The sequence below is a fragment of the Muscardinus avellanarius genome (assembly GCF_963383645.1).
Source record: "Muscardinus avellanarius genome assembly, chromosome: 8".
NCBI lineage: Eukaryota > Metazoa > Chordata > Mammalia > Rodentia > Gliridae > Muscardinus > Muscardinus avellanarius.
In genome coordinates this window covers 99805697-99827871 of record NC_137794.1, presented here as the reverse complement: position 1 = coordinate 99827871, position 22175 = coordinate 99805697, and positions in this window count along the sequence as shown.

The following is a 22175-nucleotide window of genomic DNA, read 5'->3' as shown; positions in this document are numbered from 1 at the left end:
TCAGCCTCCCAAATTCTGGGATTACAAGCTCGTACCACCATTCCCAGCTACCCCTGAATTTTTATTACAGAGTATGGAAGAAATGATATTTTTTAAAATCTAGGCAATTTAGATTTATTTAAAAGAAGATCATGGTAATATTGGTTAGTTTAAGTATGGGATTCAGGTAGAAATATTTTAGCCTCTCCATATGCAATTTCTCTGTAAACACCACAGAGCTCTTTCACAAACAATAACATAGTGGTTTCTTCTCTCATTATTTTTTCCTTTGTGGAAGGCACATACATTCTTATTAAATATTTATCTAAGTGAAATTTCATAAGATATGGTATGTTTTGAATATATATATATACATATATATATATACACATACACACACCGCACACACACACCACACACACACACACACACACACACACACACACACACACAGGGGTTTCTTTTCACCCCTTTAAAATAAGTAAAATATTTCTGTTGCCATAGCTTTCCAAATACACACATCCTGACAAATTGGTTTGTGATGATATGAGACCAGGCAGCTTGCCCATAATTGAAGTCATTTTGCCAACAAGTCACAGGCTGCCAAGAGAAGCAGCGACAGCCCTCTGAATCTGAGCGGATGATCCCTCTGTAAATATCGGGGCTTTCTGCCCTTTCCAAAGCGATGATTCCAGCCCATATGACTGGCAGGTACCTTCATCATGGCGCCGGGTAATGGCCATCCTTAAAAATGACTGCTATCTCTGCTCTGAGTTCATATGCGGTCTCACCCCTTTGCTGAGACCCATTTCTTCTCCACATGACCATGTTGCTCAGAACTGGGACATGAAGAAAATTTTATTTCAATTACAACTCATCTTTTTTTCAGTCCTTTCCAGAGAATTTATAACCACACTATTTTTTTTTTTTACTTTTTCACAGTGTTTATTAGCATTCATGGTGTGAATGGATTCATATATTTTCACACTCAGACCGAGATGGCATTAGGGCTTAAAGAAATCAAAGTTCTTTAGAAATTCAAAAAGTGTAGTTTGTGTACACATCATTAAAGACAAAAACTAAAAATCCTTTTACAAGTGATAAAGAGTTGGCAGGCTCTTAATACTGTATATGGAACTTATTTGTCCAGCTAACAAGGGAGTAAATTGCTACTCTTTTAAAACACTTTTTTTCAGGCCATTAAAAAGTGATTTCTTATGCTACCCGAGTAATTTATTCAATCACTCCCTAGTGGCCTGAGAGAGTTAAGACACCTACTAAACTGAAACGCTTAGTTGCCTTCTCATTAAGAAATCTTGCCTATTACGAAAAGTTCGAATGAGGCAATAGTAAGCACAGGACAGCTCTTAAGAGCAACATCTTATTCTCTTTGGGTGAGATTGATTATTGACTTTGGGAGCATATTTCCTGCCTTAACAGTCACTGGAAAAGGATTCCTGCTCTAGCTCCACCAGCCTCATCCTTCCCGGTCTCCATTCCCCCTGATAATGCGCACACTCGCATTTGGAGTTATCTTTACAGCTTGGCATATGAGCCTGTCAATGTTTAAAACCCTCCATGGACCTCCATCCCTCTCCATAACAGAGCTCCATGTAGGCGCTGCCATGACAGCCTCCAGGTTCTTATGTCATCAGTCTGTCACCAGCCCCAAGGTACCTCCCTAGAGAAGAGTGGCTCACTCACGTGGCTGGCACCTTGAGGTGGGGGAAGAGCATACGAGTACAACAGTGGGTACAACTTTTAAGTAAGCCCCCTTCTTCAAATGCTCCTAAGGGACTCACATGTATACACCCAATTACTAGTTACACGCTCAAGTATTAACAACCACTGGTTCACATCTATTTTTACCAGCAGCTGCTTTTGTGACATCAACACTGATTTTCTCCCCTGTGCCTCTTCCTTTCTGTCACATTTTCTAATAAAAGCTATATAAGCTGGTATCATACAGCAAACACACAAGGGACCTTTCGCTTGGCACTCAATGACCTCATTTAATGAGTGGACTGAAATACTTTGAAGAAAAATGCGTGTCCCTGTTAGTCTAAGAAGGCATATCACACTAACTAAAATATGGATAAAATTGCAATGCATCTATTAGTTCATCAGTGATAAGACATGGTGCAGAATCAGAGAATAGATGTCACCCAAAGCTGCCACTGTCCTGGCCTCATTAGCTGGCAATAAGGAATGAGGGCCTGGACCCAGCGACGATGGTAGAAGGACAAGAATCCTGGGAACAACAGGAGCTGAGGAGCCGTCAAGCTAAGTGACCACTGTCCAGAACTCCAGTGCTGGTATCTGGTGCCTCAGGAGAAGGAGCATGGGCAGTGAAGAATTACAGAAGCAACAGGTCCAATCACAGATTAAAGAATTCCTTTTCAATAAGGATACAATATAAAAGCACAGGATACTTGTCAGAGAAAGAAACAAATTCTTGGTTAAGAACATGGGAAGGAGGTTTATGAACATCCCATAAACATGTGCAAAGTGCTTAGGTATTATCTGTTTAGTGACGTTTACTTTAATAATCATAAAATTAATACATGGCAAGTGCTGACACTTAATAATAAAGGAAAAATAATAAAAATGACTGGCATACCAATCAGAATTACTTTACTAGCATACTGCCATTTAACTCCCGGTGCCTTTCCTTCTGTATTAACTATAAATACTTGTACTAAAATCGATAATTTGAAGGATTTTAGGGTATTTTAAGTTATTTTTAAACATGTGATATAAATTGGTATTTTTAGAATATTTTAGAAACGGAAGAATTCTCAAAAGATTTATCTTTTATTTGTCAAAAAAGAATCAACTTGGTTTTTTCCCTAATAAATTTCTTTAAAGTAAATAGCCAATCTTTTCTGGAGTTTTTTATTATTATTGGTGCTATGGGGTTTCACTCTTTTACATTATTATAAAATAACTTATTCTAGCCCAACAGAGTCTTTCCATCATTGTGTCCTGCTCTTAATTTCACCACCCTGGTGCAGAATGTCAACAAAAGGTGAGTTTTCCAATTCATGATAGACAGTTCCTGCATAGGATTACTGGAACTTTCTGGGTCTCTCTTTAAAATTGTTATCCATAAATTTTAAGATACTGGCCTAGCCATATTAAAGTCCACTAAGCATATGGATTGTGTGTGTCAGCGGTTTCTCATAAATAATAATGTACTTTGTCCTTCCAAACAATTGGCTGCCACAATGACAACTGATTATAGGAAAAACAAAGAGGGTTTCTTGTGATGGATTCCTAATAGGTTTTAAATAATAAAAAATAAGAATGTGGCAAACTCAGAAGCCCAGCAATTACATTCCCCTTGTTTAGAATGTAATCCAAATTCCCACATTAATTCCATGCTGTGTGTTTAAATTTTAGTTTACTGAGGCTTGCTGATTAGATCAGATACATCTTGTAGTATTTCTTTCAATATCTAGCTAACTATGGTATTGGATTTAGCAACAATTCCCTTCAGAGTCCTGATGTGGCATCTGGAGAAACAGCTGCTCAGCTTCATATTGGAGAAATATTTGTGCAATAAAATGTCTATGTTTAAAACAAGATATGGATTTTATACATCCTGGTTTCGCTTAATGGAAGGCCATGTTACTTTAAGAAATCATTAAGTGTTTTAATGCTTGCTTATATTTTCAGTTTGCATACCAAGATTTTCTCAGATGTTGATGCCACCCAGATCCCAACACGTGCCTCGTGCCTGAAGCAAATGTTTCCTAGCACCTGCAAAGGTCACGTCTCAGCTGCACACTGTGGCAGCATGCACTGCTCACTGCAAAATGTGGGGCCTCTGATCACAGCACTGGACCAATCAGAAGCCTCGCCTGCTGCTTAGGGCTTTGCCCCAAGACATTCAAGGACATGTTTTCGCAGAGTTTTAAAAATTAGAACCATGGACTTGCAATACAAAGAGGAAAAGCCAAAGCAATCCTTTTGCTTGTTTTCTGCTTTGAATTTAGCCAAGAGGGACACCAGAAGCTCTTTTGCTCCTTTTTTTTTTTTTTTTTTAGTACTGGGGGTGGAACCCAGGGTCATTCTACCTCCAAGATATACCCCCAGCCCTATTTTTGATTCTTTATTTTGAAACAGGGTCTCATTGAGTTGCAAAGGGCTTTGCTAAATAGCCGAGGCTGTCTGTAAACCACAGTCCTCCGGTCTCAACCTCCCAAATGCTGGGATTACAAGCGTGCGCCACCACACCTGGCTATGAAGTCATACATCTTAGTGGGGTACAAGATGGTAGAGGCATACATGCACACATCACTCATTTAGCCCTTCCCCAATCCCTCCCCATTTTCTCCCTCTTCCCTCCTTCTCATGTTTCCAGTTTCCACACTATGCTGAGAAGTCAATCTGTAGAGGACAATGGGCAGGTTAGCTTCCTAAAGCCCTGTACCAACTCCAGATGCACAACTGATGTCGAGGGGAACTCTTTACAAGGATATGTATATTAGCTCCATTTAAATGTTAAAAAAAAAACTTGAGAGATCTTAGATATAACATCATTTTTGGAAAGACCAGCACATAACAGAACCTCACACCAATAGCCATCTACCAAGCCTTTTTGCTCAACTGTAGCCACACTGGTCCTCTCCACCTTAAACTGAAAGCCATCCCCCTCTCTGCCCAGATTGATGTCTCTCCAGCCCATCTGCTTTCTGGACCCCAACCCTTGTCCCTTCTCAAGGACTGCTTCCTTAATGATCTACCCTCCCTGACCCACAGCTTCCATCACTGTCTGCACCGTAAACACACTCAACTTCAATCTAACTTCAAAACAAATTCTCCACCCACCTCTCACTATCCCTGCTCCCTTCCCTGCACAGTCAAGCTTGTTCTAAGAAACTGTCAGTGTTAGCTGTCTTCATTTCCTCTCTTCCATCTGAAAGCCTGCTCACCTCTTCTCACTGAAATGATTCTCAGTGAGGTCTGGTTTCTAAGACATGGGGCTCAGTCTAATGGATACTTTTCTGTCCTTACCTTACCTTGATCTTTCCACAGCCTGTGACACTGCTGAATGTCCTTTCTCTTAGAACTGTCTTTCTCTTGTCCTTGGTGACTGCCAGCTCTTGGTTCTGTCCTCCCACCTCAATCAAAGGTCTGATACCCCCACCCATCACATAAGTGTTATTGCTGAGGCTCTATCACTCAGCCCTTCCCCTGCTGCATCCACTGTCCCTGGACCCCAACTACATGCATTCCCATGGCTTTAACTAGCTGGCCAAGGATGCCCACACGTTTATCTCCAGAACCTCTAGAGGCAAACATATCTAGAGTATCTCTAGAGGAAGACACATCTGTGTCGCTTCGGACTGAACATCTCACTAAGAAGAACTCAAACTCAGGGTATCTGCTATGAAGCTCACTACCATGGTGTCCCACCAACATATAACTTCTCTTATGCAACAATTACCAAGGAGCGGCACAGCCGGGGGAGTTGTCTGTCAGATCACACATCTCTCCCCCTCTCCTTCACCTCCACATCCACCAGCAACCAGGGACAGGGAGGGGAAATCACACCACTCTTCAAGGAACTCTGTTTTCTAAATAGAGCTGCCATTTTCCTCTTGCAGTTCTTCCCCTAGAAAGCCTGTTTGGAAGAGAGGGGGCTAAATTAGAAAGAACTTTCCTTCTCCTTGGCTAGAGAATGACTAGAGGCAGCTAAAATAAGAAGCCACAGCAGAGATTTGGCCCCAGCACAGCATTTTCCTGCCCCTGCTATGATTCTCAGGTCAAGTGTAGATAAAGAGTAAGCCACACTGCCACTTTCTACTCTGAGACCTAGGAGAGAATATTTTTAAAAAATCATAGCTTAGCACAAAAAGGAAATCCAGGTGCTTTTAAAAAATTGAGTGTAAGAATTCATCAGATATATGATTGTCAAGGAAATTGAATATGGACTGAATTAGACTTTTTTTAATGAACTTTGGGACCTGTGCTAACATGTAATAGGTACACATGACTAAGTAATTAAATTAAGTTAAAAATCACATTCCTCAGTCACACTGGCTACATTTTAAGTGCTCAGAAGCCACACATGACTAGTGGCTACCATAGTGAACCGTGAAGAAAAGAACATTCTACCATCACAGAAAACTCCGCTTGGTGGTGCAGGTCTAGACAAATATAATTACAGAAATTAGAAGAATAGAAAATAAAGGAAAGAGAAGATGTATAATGAGAGAATAAAAAGGCCAATGGCGGATTTACTGACATAGAGTGGCATCTTGGGCCTTTATGGGATAAGAAGAGATAGTGAAACATAAATAGAGGGTCTTAAGAGATGCTGAGGGAAAGAGTATCCTGAGCTGGCAAGACCACACTGTATTCAGAGGAAGTTGACTGGGATGGGTCTTGGTGATAGCAACCTCTGGTGCCTCCTCTAATGACCCCATCCTCCTCCTCAAAGACCTGAGCAGTATTTGTCAGTACTCATGTCCATATACAAAAGAGTTAACATATAGTCTTTAGTGCATATTCAGTTATCTACAGACCAGTATATTTAATATGGTAGAGTTGGTGTGGTAATTATAATAATTTATATTTTATTCCGGGCATGGTGGCACACACTTATAATTCCAGTATTTGGGAGACTCAGACAAGGAGAATCACAGGTTCAATGACAGCTTCAGCAGCTTATTGAGGCCCTCCACAACTCAGTGAGACTCTTTCAAAATAAATAATAAGCCACGCATGGTGGCGCACGCTTGTAATCCCAGCATTCAGAAGGCTGAAACAGGAGGATCGGGGTTTGCGGCCAGCCTCAGCTACTATATAGTGAGGCCCTTTGCCACTCAGTGAGACCCTGTTTCAAAATAAAGAATAAAAAATAGGGCTGGGGATATAGCTCAGAGGTAGAATGACCCTGAGTTCCATCCCCAGTACTGCAATAAATAAATAAATAGGGCTGGGGGGTATAGCTCAGAGGTAGAATTTCCTGGGTACAATTCTCATTAAAATAGATAAATAGGCCAGGAATGGTAGCATGTGCCACCATGAGCTTGGGAGGTGGAGACAGGAGGATTGCACAGGTTCCAAGGCAGCCGCACTGGCTTAAGAGACCCTGTTTCCAAATAAAATATAAAATAGGTCTGGGAGTGTAGCCCAGAGGTAGAAGGGTTTCCAGGAACCCCAGTACCACACACACAAAAAAAGATGATAGATAGATAGATAGATAGATGATAAAGTTTTATGCATTATGCCCTTCTTATCACCCTATAATAAATTATATTCTGACATTCTTTCTTGAGTGAAAGCAAAAGCAAGCAGTAGCTGGCACTAAGTTGCCCACACCTATATTTCTCTAGAAATGGCTCTGTGATGGCAGATTCTCATCCAGTTTTCCCTAGCATGGACCACCATAGTGCCTGGCACAAAATAAGGATTCCATACATACTTGTCTGAGGAGAATATGTTGGGCCCGTGAATGCCAGCAGGCATAAAGCTCAAGAAAGTTTGAAAATACCCAATCCATATTGCTTTCTTATTATACCACGCAAGAATCTGAAGCTGGCTTCAAGCTGCGCCAGACACCCCCTGCCTCCCCATCACGCCCTCATCCTGGCTCCGGCTGCTGCCCAAGTTCCTCCCTCCCTTTAAGCCTTTGCTCATGGGGCTTCCCTATCCAGGAGCCTCTCCTTCCTTCATTCTACTCCTACACTCAATAACTCAAACTCTGCTGGACTGCTCATCTCAATTATATACATCTCTATTTCCCCAGCACATCCGTTGTGACATCCATCACAGTGTCATTGTGTTTTGACAAGGATTGCCTCCTCTGCATATCTCTCTCCTCCTATACGTGGTAACTACTTGGTCAGTCTTTTTTGTGTCCTTTAGAGCCCACTGCTGTCCCTACAGGACACATTACTCAGTAAACTGTTCTCAAGTTGGTTGTTTAGGTAGGACTACTTTGGGGCTTGGTTCATCAAACAATCTTAATGGTGTATTTGCCAAATATGAAAATGAATTAGGGTGACAGCAAACACTTATTGGATACTTATCCACATAGAACTAAGTAGCAATGTAGTTCATATGGTCCTGAGATAGGTAACTAGTCCAAGGCCACACAGATCCATGTGTCAGAAAGGAAATCATGTCTGAACCCTTTTTCCATTGACATACTGTGTTTTGTCATCTGTAATACATGTGAATTGATGTTTCCTTCTTTGCATATATAACTTTTGATTCTATGTATAAAATATGAAACTATCTACAAATAATGTTCAACTTCTGCTATCTACTGTCCTATGATTATCAACTCCCAATTGTTTTAGAAGAACTTTAGTACCTAAAATGGGCCAGAGCCTATTTATAGTTATCATGTTATCATTTCTCTCATCCACTATAACCAACTCAACCATTAAAGGTAAAAGTAAACTAATTTTTTTCTAAAAATAGATGATGTCTCAGAACTTTTTTTATCAAAGAATAAACTCATCTTCAAAAAATCCTCTAGATATTTAAGTGCTGATCCATTTTACAAAAATGAAAATTTTCCTTTACCATAAAAGCATATTATTTTGGAATTTTATATAACTGATGTGATTTGAAAGCTCCCTGTCTACAAATATGAACAGGGAGGGCTCTTGCCCAGAGCAGGTTAACATTCATAGGTTAAGAACACTCTTCAGGGAAGTAGAAATGGAAATTGGTGTGTATTAGTTGCTCAACATTGTTAATGTTTGGGAGACTAGGTAAATTACACAGATAAATTGTGCATATGTGTATGTATGTGTGTGCACAAAATATACACCCAAAACTTTCCACTAACAACATAACTAAGCAGGCATGGTATCAAAATAAACCTTAAGAGTTAAAAAATTCACAACTTTGGCTGGGTGTGGTGGCGCACGCTTGTAATCCCCGCGCTTGGGAGGCTGAGACAGGAGGATCGCATGGGTTCGAAGCCAGCCTCGGCTACTTAGTGAGGCTTTTGGCAACTTAGCGAGACCCTGTTTCCAAATAAAATATTTTTTAAAAAAGGTCTGGGAGTATAGCCCGGAGGTAGAAAGCCTCTGGGTTCTACCCCTAATACCATCAAAAAAAAATTAAAAAATAAAAAATTCACAACACATAAAGGTATGAGAAACTTCTCCTCTGAGGTTTAGTACACTGAATGCAGGGATCCTTCTTCTTTATTCTCCCTTTGAAAGGTAACTCCAGAAAGTGGGCTTTGTAAATGTTTTTCATTTTCTATTGTGTGGCACAGCAATAAGCTCTACCTTTTCCTAAAATTGCAATTAACAGATTATTTTGATGGATTGGACCTTTGTAATAGCATACTTGATGTTAGAATATAGCTCTAACCAGCTTATTCCTTTCCAATTATTGGTTGGAACTACAGTATGGTTTGTGTAATGAATACATTCTACACTGGGTTTACATTTATATTCAGTTGATGCCTAGGTTTTTTTTTATAACCTAGTCATCAAAAACACATACAACTTGGCTATTTTCCTTACTGAAAATGGCTACTTTGGTTTACATCAATGATGTCTCTGGGGATTTTATAGAATAGACTTAATTTTTTATTCAAAACTCATTTTTGCCAACCCTCTCCTTACACCTTCCAAACCAGGAAATGTGCCAAGATTTTTAGAAAGTATGCTTACTTATTCTTCAAATGTACTTGGAAGGAGATTAGAGCATAGAAAAATAAAGGCAGATGAATAGGATTTGTGGGCTAAGGAGATATATTCAATTCATTTAGTTGTCAATTCCAAGAAGAAAAAAAGAGAGAGAGAGGACAAGAAAGAAAAGAGGCACGTAGGGAGGGCAGGCGGGCAGGCTCTAAAAATCGAGGCAACAATCTCAACGTTTCTCAAAACTATGGCTTCATTTTAAGCTAATAAACTAACTTCTTTTTGAACATGAGTATAAATATTTCTTCTTTTATTTGGCAAGGGTAATGAAAACGTTTTCTAAAGAGAACATTTCTAATGCAGACATTCAGACTGTATAAAGATAGGGACTATTAGAAGTCTCAGTTTGTTAACGTGACCAGTGGAATGGTTACTGAATCACAGAGGTACAGAGGATAGTAGGATGCCTTCTTCAAAGGTCCACGAAGAACAAGAATTTTTACTATAAATAGCCAGTAACTCCTTCGATTCAGGCCCCATGGAGAATATTCACATACAGCAGGAAACCCTGGGGATTGCTATGATGCTGCACACTGGTTTTTCTAATTTTTTTAAATGCAAAGCAATTAATCACCTCTAACAAAATAGGGAAAAACAAGTTGTATTATAAGAAATTATTTTACGAGAGGTTCTAAAAAGTACATTTTCCTCTCAGAATCCACAAGGCCATTTCAAATGCCAATTTAACACTCCTCGGGGAATGCGGGGAGAGAAAATCAATTAAACACCAGTGTAATAAAATTAGTTGCCATTTTAATCACCAAACACATGCAGTGTGCTTTGTACAGGTTCTGGCTGATCCAGTATGTCTGCCTTCTCTAAACATAAGGACATCAAGGATAACAGAGGTGGAAAGAGTTCCCTAAGGAACCTAAGCTCTTTGTGTCTTGGTCTCCTTGCCTTTGACGTCAAGTCAATCAGTCCTGGCAATTACTTTGTTGAGTTGCTAGAAGAATTAAGAGGACTCTGTACACAGTTTGCTCTGACTAGCAAGAGGGCTTGGAAATTTTTCTATCAAGGCCACATAACAGTGAAGAATTGGGGTCCCCAAACCCCACTCTCTTTCCACTATACCACATCTTCTCTGAGCACAGGGAATGGAAACCTGAATGCTCCCAAAGACATTATAAAACTCCAAAACACTTCAATGGAGGTCTACTTTTATTTTATTTTATTTTTTGATGCTGAGGGTTAAACTCAAGGGTTTTCTACCTCTGAGCTACAATGTTAGCCCTATTTTATTTTATTTTTATTTTGAAAAAAGTTCTCACTATGTTGCAGAGGGTCTCATTAAGTTGCTGAGACTGGCTGCGAACCTGTGATCCTCCTATCTCAGCCTGATCCCAAGTACTGGAATTACAGGCATGCATCCCATGCCTGGCTCAGAGTTCTAATAATTAAAAGTCAAGCAGTAAATTTTGAGCAGCCACTTGGAATTTTAGTAAAAATATATAGTATTTCTCACCCTGAACCAGTAGTGAAAACAAGTTCGGCTCCACACAGTGAGCAGGTATATTGTAGTGTGAGGGGTCCCCTATAATTAGGTGTCATTATTAAAAATAAAAATATCCAGGTAAAAAAAGATATCATCATTCCATAGGGGAAGGTGCTAAATTCTATAAAGTCACATTTAAATCATTGTTTAAAGACTTTCTATGAGCTAGGGAGCTCCATAAAACCCAGAATAATGGCAGTAAGCCAAAAGTAACCAATGTGTATCATATGTCTATGGGGTAAATCATGTCAGAGACCCACTGGAGAATAATAGCAGCACAGACTCAACTAAAAAAAAAAAAGAATCAAAACAAATTCTAAATTTTTATTTTGAGTCCAAGGCAGTTGAAGGCAAAATGACTAACACATCATTATCGACAAAGGGAAGGGACAGCGGGTAACATGAAACGGGTAGTCAAAGTATTCTGGCAACCTGACATATTCACTGATTTGACTGCGTATATTTTTACATCTAAGCATATATGAAACGAGGATGGAGAGAAATAGAGACTACAATTGACTATATCATTAGCTGCCACCATGTGCACATGGGGAAGCGTGGCTGCCATGTCTGATGGTACAACTGCAGGGCCAATCAATCATCTAATGGTGTGTGTGTGTGTTACTAGGAATTGAACTTAGGGTCATCCTACCCCAGGCCTTTCTTATACCCCCAGCCATTTTTTTTCTGAAACAGTCTCTCTAGTTTGATGAGAGTCTTGCTAGGTTCCTCAGCCTGTCTTCAAACCTGTGATCTCCCTGTCTCAGCCTCCCAAGTACTGGGATTTGAGGCATGCTCTACCATGCCTGGGTCATCTAATAAATGGCCTTTGGAGGAACAAATAAGTTGCTGTCTGAAGACCTTCTGCAGACAACTGTGGATGAGATCAAGAAGATTCCAACATCTCAATTCTACAAGAGTGTCTATAGATGCGATCTCTCAGAAGTGCTGCTTCACTGCCACTCCTGGAGGTCAGAGGACCTGTGAGGACCTCAGGGCAACAGAGGGACATCAGGACAAAGTGATACAGAAGAGATCGGTTACAAGACCACCGTAGCCAGGTGTGGTGGTGCATGACTGTGATCCCAGTACTCTGAAGGCTGAGGCAGGAAGACTGCAGGTTTTAATTCAGTCTTAGTAATTTAGCAGAAATAAAATAAAAAAAAATAAGGGCTGGGGATACAGTTCAGAGGTAGATGCCCCTGCATTCAATCTCCAGTGAAAAGGAGAAGAGAAGAGAAGAGAAGAGAAGAGAAGAGAAGAGAAGAGGTTGTAAAATCACTGTACATTTACCTAACTTTATTTTTATGTATGTTTGGGTGAAACATAATTTGTGCGTGTATGTTACTAGGATCAAACCCATCTACCTCTGAGCTACACTTCTAGGCCTACTTTACTCTTCTACCTCTGAGCTACACTTCCAGCCCTACTTTACTCTTGGAAATAGGATCTTGCTAAATCGCTAAGAGCCTGACTAAATTGCTGAGGCTATCCTCAAATCTGTGATCCTTCTCTCTCCATCTCCCACATGCTAAAATTACAGGCATGCACCACAACCCCTGACTGAAGCATACACTTTGATGTATCAATATGTCTAAGATAGCTCTGTGTATAAGTTGAAAATAAAAACATTACTGAAAAAGGGTATTGTGAACTTTTAATATAGTGGAACTGGCAGCATTCTTCCTTGCTAGTGGTACTTAATGGTGAACTTTGCCTGTACAGGATCTTAAACTTGAGCAAATGCAATAGAGTTGACACTGAATTCTACAGTTCAAATGTGCACTCTCTCTCTGAAATTCAGGTCTTGTCAATTTGACAGTATCAAGTGGTGGGTCCTTTGGTATTTAAGAGGGTGACTAGCCATGAGGGCTTCTCCCTTGTGAGTGGGACGAAGGTCTTTATAAAAGAGGCCTGATGTAGCGTTTGGTCTCTTCTGCCACACAAGGGCACAGAGGATGTCCTCTGGAGAGCACAGTCCTTGCTAGACAACAGGGCTGGCCAATACCTTGATCTTAGACTCTTGGGCTCCAGAATCATGACAAACACATTTCTCTTCCTCTTTCCCAGTCTCAGTTAATCTATTATAGCAGCACCATACAGATTAAGGCAAAAACTGATAGCCAGAGTGGGATGTTGCTGTAATACCTGAAGATGAGGAGCTGAGTGACAGATAGAGAGGCTGGAACAGAGTCTCACTGAGTTGCAAAGGGCCTCACTAAGAAGCTGAGGCTGTCCTTGAATCACAATCCTCCTGTCTCAGCTTCCCAAATGCTAGGATTACAAGCATGCACCACCACGTCCAGCTTTGGAACAGTTTTGAAATGAATGTTGAGAAAAGCCCCTGTGACCATCAGTGGAGCCCTTGAGCTGATCCTGGTGAGGGTTCCAAAGGAGACAAGAGCTACAGAGAGAGCTTAGTCCTATTAGAGATTACCTAAGTGACCACAACCTTGTAGAAATGTGGACAGTAAAGACAAAACTGCCTTTATACTTAAAACAAATAGGGTCTCACACTGGAGACTGGAGGAAAGGCCTGCCTTCCTTCTTTCTTTCCTTTCTTCCTTCATATGCTAGACATGGAACCCAGAACCTTGCACATGCTAAGATGTGCTCTGCCTCTGAGCTACATCCCCCAACTCACAGCCCTGTTGTAAAGTGGTGACAGTTTGGGCAGAATCATGTTCTAGGACTTTCAAGGAAGCAGAACTTAGGGTGATGGAAGAGGACCCATGGTGGAAGAAATCTCAGAGCAGCAAAATGCCACAGAAGCTACATGGTTTTTCACGGCATGTAGCAAAAAGCAAAAAGAAATGATCTAAAAGCAGAATTTATAATCAAAAGGAAAGCAGAGCAGAACGATCTAGAAAATTCACAAGCTGGCCATATAAAGAATAAGAAAGCATGCTGGGGAGAGGCCACCAAGGGTGTGGCCAAGGGCTTTCAACAAGGACATGAATACAGACAGAAGGAAGCCAAGCTGTGTTCATCCAGAGAATGTGGGAAGGACCTGAAGGTATTTCAGAGGCTTCAAGGTGGCCAGGCCCATCCCAGGCTCAGAACACCAGGACCTAGAGAGAAGAATGGGGGACCTCAGAGCTCCCTGCTGGTACCATCTCACATCCCTGCTCCCCACATTCCAGTGAAGCATCCTTGCCCCCCCTCCCAGCTGTGGAAGACGAGGGCAGGAGTCCTGTGGAGATACGAATGCAGTGAAGTTTTCTGGTGTCCACATGGTGCCAGCTCTGCAGGAGAGGTGGCGGCCCAGACACCTCCGCTGGTACAGACACAATAGGCAAAGCTCGGGGAGCATCCTGCACCGACCCCAACCCACCAGAGCTGTGGTGCAAGGCCAGAAGGTGAGGTGGCCTGGCACTTGAGGGCCCCATGCCTGCCCCAGTGTGTCCAGATGGTGGACATGGAATCAAGAAAGATTATTTTGGAGCCATAAGATTCAATGCTTGCACTGTTGAGTTCTCCCTAACTTGGAATCTGTGATCCCTTCCTTCTTTCCTAATGCTCCCTTTTGGAATAAGACGACCTATTCTGTATTTGCCCCAACATTGCTTTTTGGAAGCATATAACTTTTTTTTTTTTTTCATTCCATAGGTTCTAAGCTCAAGAGCATTCGGCCTCAGAAGGAAATGTACTGTACCTTTGAGTCTCACCCAAGAGGACTCAGAGGGTAGATGAGATGTGCACCTAAACTTGGGAGTCAATCCTAGAACAAGCTATGACTCTGGGGACTCATGGCATGGAATGAAGGTATTTTGCATGTAAGGAAGGCATGGGTTTGGGGAGCCAGCGCCAGAATGCTATAGTTTAAATGTGCTCCCTCCAAAACTCACAAGTTGCCAATGTGGCAACATTAAAAGATGAGCCTTTGACAGGTGACCAGGTCACAAGGGTGTAGACACTAAAGCCCTTAGAAAGAAGGCTTCACACAGCGATCCATCTCTCACCCTCTGCCTTCTGCCATGAGAAGGAGCTCCCTGGAAAAGAGAACCCAACAGCACCTCAGAAGCACTGTGTGAGAACATTAATTCTTTCATTCATCCATTCATTCATTAATATCAATTAATATCAATTAATTCATTAATATCAATATCATTAAGCACCTCCAGGTTGCCAGACAGTATCCAAGAAATGAAGGAAACACCAAGGGGTCTGTTGTCAGTGGAGACAGCCAGATGTGCTCATAGCCTGGTGAGGGCCGCTGAAAAATGACCCGCTTCTGAAGAACACGCCGTTGTTGGGATCTCATCTGCTGCTCGAGCCTTTCGCAGGGTACTTTTGTTTGGCAATGCCGTTTCCTGAACACTTTTCCAGATGGGAGCTCGAAGGTGTAAAAGGAAGTGGCTGAGACCAGTCTACTCACCAGGAAACCATGACCAGGTACAGGGCTGCTGATTTATAGGCGAAGATTCAAAATGAAATTAAATGCCTATTCTTCACTCCAGTGGCTATTTTTGTGAATGCTGTTATGCAGATTGATTAACTTCCAAAATGAAGTTGAAGTTGCATTGATCGAGAGAAAAGGGGCGTACAAGAATGCACGCCGAGTGTGTACAGTTCACAGTCGCTGCTCATTATTCAACCAAGAAACAGATGAGGCTCCGCAGACATCCTGTTATTGGTACGCGGATGTGCTTTAAAGCAGAGGTTAGCCAAGAAAGCATCCATAATCATATGAATGCACTCTGTCCTCAGAGTAACTCTTGGGGGGGGGGAGTCAGTTTTTCATTTTAAATTGTTAAAGATTTCTTTCTTAAATTAAAAAGTCCTTGGTGGGGCAGCAGATGGGCTGGAATGAGACTAGCGGAATTCATTATCCAGATTCAGATGAAAGACATTTTTAAAGTTGCCTTATGTGAAGTGATTTTATTAATGACATAAACCATCGTCTTTTAACACTCACTAGTGAGCTTTACTACATGCATGCATTTCCTTATTTTTATAAGATACATTTTTGTGCTGCTCAGCAATATCATAAGCATTTCTTAATATAGATATGAGATCAAGGAAGACTTGAAGCATAACATGTTAAAGCTGAAATATCAGGTCTTCACACCCCAGTGCTGGCACCTGCACAGTCTTGGGGCTTTGAGGAGCTTTGGTCTGTGAACATAAATGTCAGGGCTATGTCCCAAAACCATGGATCTAAGTTCAAAGTAAGTCCAATTTGCAAAGATGGGTCATTGTTTTGAAGATGTCATAAAATCTTTTAGATACACTTAAGATCTACATTGCATAAAAGCCAGGTGTAGCTGGGCATGGTGGTGCACGCTTGTAATCCCAGCGCTTGGGAGGCTGAGACAGGGGGATCACACAGGTTCAAAGCCAGCCTCAGCTACTTAGTGAGGCTTTCAGCAACTTGGTGAGACCCTGTTTCCAAATAAAGTATAAAACAGGTCTGGGAGGATAGCCCAGAGGTAAAAACCCCCTGGGTTCCACCCCCAGTACTACAAAAAAAAAAAAAAAGCCAGGTGTACAAAGATCTGAGAGAAAACACCAACTATCTGCCACCACCACATCATGCGATACCATAGGATGTCACAAATGTCCAGCTCCTTATTGCCTTACCTGCACAATTTTGAATCTGAATAGGTCATCCTTAAGGCCTCTTCCCCTCTGCAATATTCAAATTATTACATATTTTTTAACATCTACCTTCTACCTTTCTCACTTTAAATGTACTTTCTTCTCGTTTTCAGTGGGAATACAAAATAGTCATTGATCATCATTAAAACCCAGTACTTTGTGACATTTATATGTAACCCAAAGCACTATTATAAAACCTTTTCAAATTAATGTTTCGGGGCTGCTTACTGTGCTAGTAAGCAAGTACAATAATGATTTCATTGGCTCAAGGTCCTGAAGCCAGAAAGCAGTAGGTTGGAATTGGTACCCAAGACCACCACTGAGATGCAGATGTACACAGATCACTCAGATCACACACATCATACTGATCACCAGATCACATACATATACACAGATCACACACATGATACAGACCATACACATCATAGATGCACACATCACATACATCACACATCTGTATGAGATACGCCAGCAGATCCACACTTGAATCATAGCACCCTCAAGGGATGTGGATTCAGTGCTGTGGAAGCCATTGCAGAATCACATGGACAAATTCCACACACGACCCCTCTGACTGGTGGCTCTGCCCCACCACTCCACCTCCACGCAGGAGTCACGGTCACTGCAGAGTCGCAGGAGAAAAGGCCGCAGCCGTTCACTCACAACCACCACACAAAGCTTCCAAATACACATGGTGGACACACTGGAACTGTGCATGCAACATGGGAAGATTTGCTTTTTCTTTCCTTTCCACCTTTAAATTCTGATTTCCCATGCTGACCATAATGCTATACTATCTACTATCGTAAACACAAACACTGTCAAGCTAAACAGGACAAGAGCAATCTATTCATCAAGATGGGAAAGGCGACAAATGAGAGCAAGGCGGAACCGCTGTGAAAGCCGTAACGTTTATTAAAGAGTGGACATATGTTTGCAAATCACAGGGCTGCACATGCATATATTACATGGTTCATGATGATGCTCCAGTTAGGCTTCTCAGCGTCTTCATGTATAGTCCTCTTTTACAAAATAACCGAATGAAAACAAAGTGTCAATCCGCTATTAGGCTTACAAAACCAAACAGTACCCTTCAACTGGAACAAGTCCGTGCTTGGCTACTCAGATATACACATATGAATTTTTCAGACCCCTGCAGAACCTCCTGTATGGACAGAACTTTTCAGTGAATAATGCCTTTAAGTGGCCCATGCAGCATGTCAGAACAGTCTCAGGCTTGGGGAACAGGACGACGACTGTGATGGACAGCAGGACTTCTAACATGTGTCCCACTCAATACCCCACTTTGTTTTTGAGACAGTCAGCACAGTACTTTGTTGTTGGAATCCATCTAATATAAAGCATGATTCATAATGTATCTGTATAAGACATTGCTCATCTTAAGTAATGCTGAGACATTGGCTTATTTCCTTTTGGTCCAATGGAAGAAATTGTGGGGTAAAACTGTAAAAACAAACACAGAACTCCTCAACCCTGCTCTTAATGTGGAATTTGATCTCTTGGTTTTTTTCTAAAACAGTAACAGCAACAATAAAAAATGAAATTTTGTTTCCAGGATTTGAGTAACTTAAGAGAAAATATCTATTTCAATAAGTAAAAGAAAAAGAGAGTTATTTTCCTAACTTACCTATCATTTCTTCCCCCTTTTCCCTTTTATGTAAATATCTAAAATAGTAATAATTGTGTACAAAGAAGTTATTATATTGTATTTATTAGAGATTAAAATAGTAGAAGCATCAAAAAATTTTAAATCAAAGAATCTAAAAGTATGAAATATATGCTGTTGGAATGTGGGGTTACTGATGACTACTGAGAAATAGAGTAAAATTAGAAAATTCTGAAAAATCTGATCTGCTTTTCTCTGCACACTTATTTTACTTAATAAAGCACCTATCTATGTACCTATATGGTTTTATTCTAAGTTATCAGCTGGCCTCTTCTAAGAACTTTCTGGTACTTGGCTCTTGGTTGGAAGTGAGACTTGGCTGAGGTGCTCATTCAATTCTGTTATGTCTCTTTATATACTGTTCTTTATCACTGTGTAATTTAAAAACTCTTCTTCCATCTAACCAAATATGATATTTTGATACCTAATTAAATGTTACTTGTAAGAATTTATGTAAGTCAAACATTCTATTCAGAAATTTTCTCTCCTTTAATCTCTTTTTGTTCAGTTTCAACTCCCTATGCCGGGGATCTGTTTATAACACTCCAGCTCTTGACAGAGAAAACCGTAGACGTGCTGATCTCAATTCTCAAGCAGGAGCTTCCAGAGCCTGGCACCGCTGGTTTCTCTTCACCCAGAAAAGGGTTTCCAATCCACCATCGTCTGCTTGGCGTCCTGGCTGGAATCATCAGAAGCAGCTATGTGGAGAATGCCCGTTTGCACTTCTCCTGTAAGCCACAGTGATCAAATCAGAGGCCAATGCACATCTGGCCGCTCACTCACTTTTGCACTTCAAACTTACAAATCTGAAGATGTTACAAGAAGATCACAGATAACACGATACCCTCAACATGTGTCTATGTGACTGTTTTATCAGAAATCAGAGTGCTAGCTTTTACGAATCTGATCACTGGATTTTGAAATCGCATTCTTTTCAGTCACTAAGCATTTACTGAACCCCTGCCATGAGCAGGCACAGTGGCCTGTTTTTATCTTTCCTAAAAGAAAGCAAGGGCGCCTTATACAGTAGGCTTAAGGCAGCATGTTGACTAACACTTGAGTTTCTTAGTTGGATTTAAGGTAATCTCTTCCACAAAAGAAATAAAGAAGACAACTGAGAATCAAGAATGGAAAAGAGATAGAGGCGGTCAGCACCTGCTGCCTGCCAGGCCTGGGTCAACGGCTTTGTCCAGCGGTGTTGGCTACAGAGGTCTTCAGTGTCTAATGAACTGCAGGAGGTACCGTGTTTATTCCCCTCATTTTATGAACAAAGGAAAGGAAGCTTCAATAGCATCATAATCATTCAAGATCATTCCCCAACTTACATTATAGCTAACGCCCTTTAATAGTTTTGAGCACAGGAAAACACTGCTAGAAAAATTTTAGAATCTGAACTGAGATCCGAAGAACTCTAAAGCTAAAAGTCAGTCCTCATGGCTGTTACTTCATCACACCAGCATGCTATAAATTTCTCTGGACTCAGAAACTGTTTGAGTTCACTAGATTGAGAAACAAATACCTTAGATTGCTATAAATCCAGTTTTCCCAAGATTTTTGGCTCAGCTCTCACTCTGGTTAAAGAAAGAGCCCTCAAAAGTATGCCTTCCCTAGGCCATAAAATCTTTTAGGAGAATAAAACCTTTTTTTATCCTCCAAAATTCTGTCTTAAGATGAACTGAAAAATATTTTATTACAATCCTTCAAATTCCTTAATATTATGAATAGAAGTCTGTAATTAATCTCTCTTGGTGTTTTAGGAAATACAAATCTTATAACCTATAGTCTTGATATTAGCCCTGTAGTCAACTGCTACTTCCTTTCCATTAAAAAATTAAGAATATCATTACATAAAAGGAAAAAAACCACCTACTTTTCCTAAGAGTAATTATCTGCAGATACAAGTCATAGCAAGAATAATTCCCTTTTCTTACAGTTTATCTCTTATCTCATCATGATTTAATGCAAAGGAATTAACAGGCTTCTTCCAATACTTCTCTGCTTAAATTTTTCTTCCTCTAGCTTAAACTGTCTGTAAAGTCTCTTAGCTACTTCACTATTCTAAACTGTGACTCCTAATTTAGGGGAAATATTGCTATTTTCAAATCGCAATGGCAGATATAGGGAGAAGGTTTTACTTTGGCAAAAATAACTAAATCTAGGCCTTACTCAATTTGAAAATAAAACTCGCAATGACCAACAGTCACAAAGACCCCTCCTTTTCTGGTTGTAATGGATTATGTCATGATGCCCATCATGAAAACAACAGTTTCAGAAATCAGGTCCTTTCTAGCCACAGTTCAACAACTGCATGCAAATCTGCATCTGTGAAATAAATCTGCCACAGATGTGGCACCTGGAAATGAATTCTCAAACAAGAAGCCATTTATTTTCACAATAAGTTATATCCATAATCGATACCAATGACCACACTCCTTAATAAAGCCTAGCATAAAAATTTTAAAGACTTCAGTTCAAAATATGATGGACAGGTAATAATCTTTACCAAAAAAAATCAAAACAAAAACACATATAATATATAAAGGACAACTTATCCATGTTTTTAGAACTTAATTTTCTTACATTTGTACTTAACAAAGACAGATTGGACTCAGTGCCTCAATTAATCTGTGAATGTAGCTAAAACATTTAAACCTTAGATTTTTAATATGATAGTGTGTTAAGACTACCCTTGCAGACCTAATCCTTTCTTAACTGCCTCTCTATTTATAGGGACCACTATGCCCTAGGACAAGATAAACATAAATCTCTTTTCCTTTGAGAGTTTGATATTCTTGTTTTGTGATGATGTGGACTTACGTCTCCATACTTCTAATCAATGGAGGGAAGATTCTAAAACACAGTACTACTTAGAAGCTCTCAAAAGTTATCACCCCAGAGCGCGTTGTATCAGTTATATCTTCTTCCATGGTCTCCTTTCCACTAAGTTTTAGTCATATCGATATGCTTGCATTTTTTTCTTCTACGTGTGTGTGTGTGTGTGTGTGTGTGTGTGTGTGTGTGTGTCAGTGAGTGTGTTTTACCGAAGATTGAAAGATTGAACCCAGGGGCATTCTATCTCTGAGCTACACCTCAGTCCTATTTTATTTTTCTTTTCTTTTTTGAAATAGGCTCTCATTAAGTTGAAAAAGGCCTCACTCAGTTGCACAGGCTGTTATCAAACCTGTGATCTTCCTGTATCAGCCTTCCCAAGTACTGGGATTACAGGCCTGCACCTCCACCCCCAGCTATGCTTGCATTTTCTAAGCAGAAAATTAGACCATCCATACCCAAAAGAAAAAAAAGTAATAAATATTAGAAATGTTCCAGATTTGCCTTAATTTCCTGCCCCCTCCTCAATCCAATCCTTCTTGGCTGTCTCTGGGCAGGGCTCCTTATGCCCAGTGCCCACCTCTCCACCCAGGCCACAGGCCAGAGCCAACTGAGGGAGGCAGGAAAGAATGTCACTCAGGAGAGGCCATGAAGCCAAGAAATGGGCTTGCTCAAGACGCATCAGAACATGACACTCTTAGGAGTCTTTTTTTTTTTTTTTTTTTTCTCCTAGGAGTCTTAACACTAAGCCTCAGCCAGATCACATTTAAAAAACATATCTTTGGTGATGTTCCTTAATTTGTCTATGCCCATATCTATGCCCATATCTATGCCCAGCTCTATGCCCATATCTAGATATGAAATAACTATATAAAGCACCTTAAATAATAATTCTTTCACC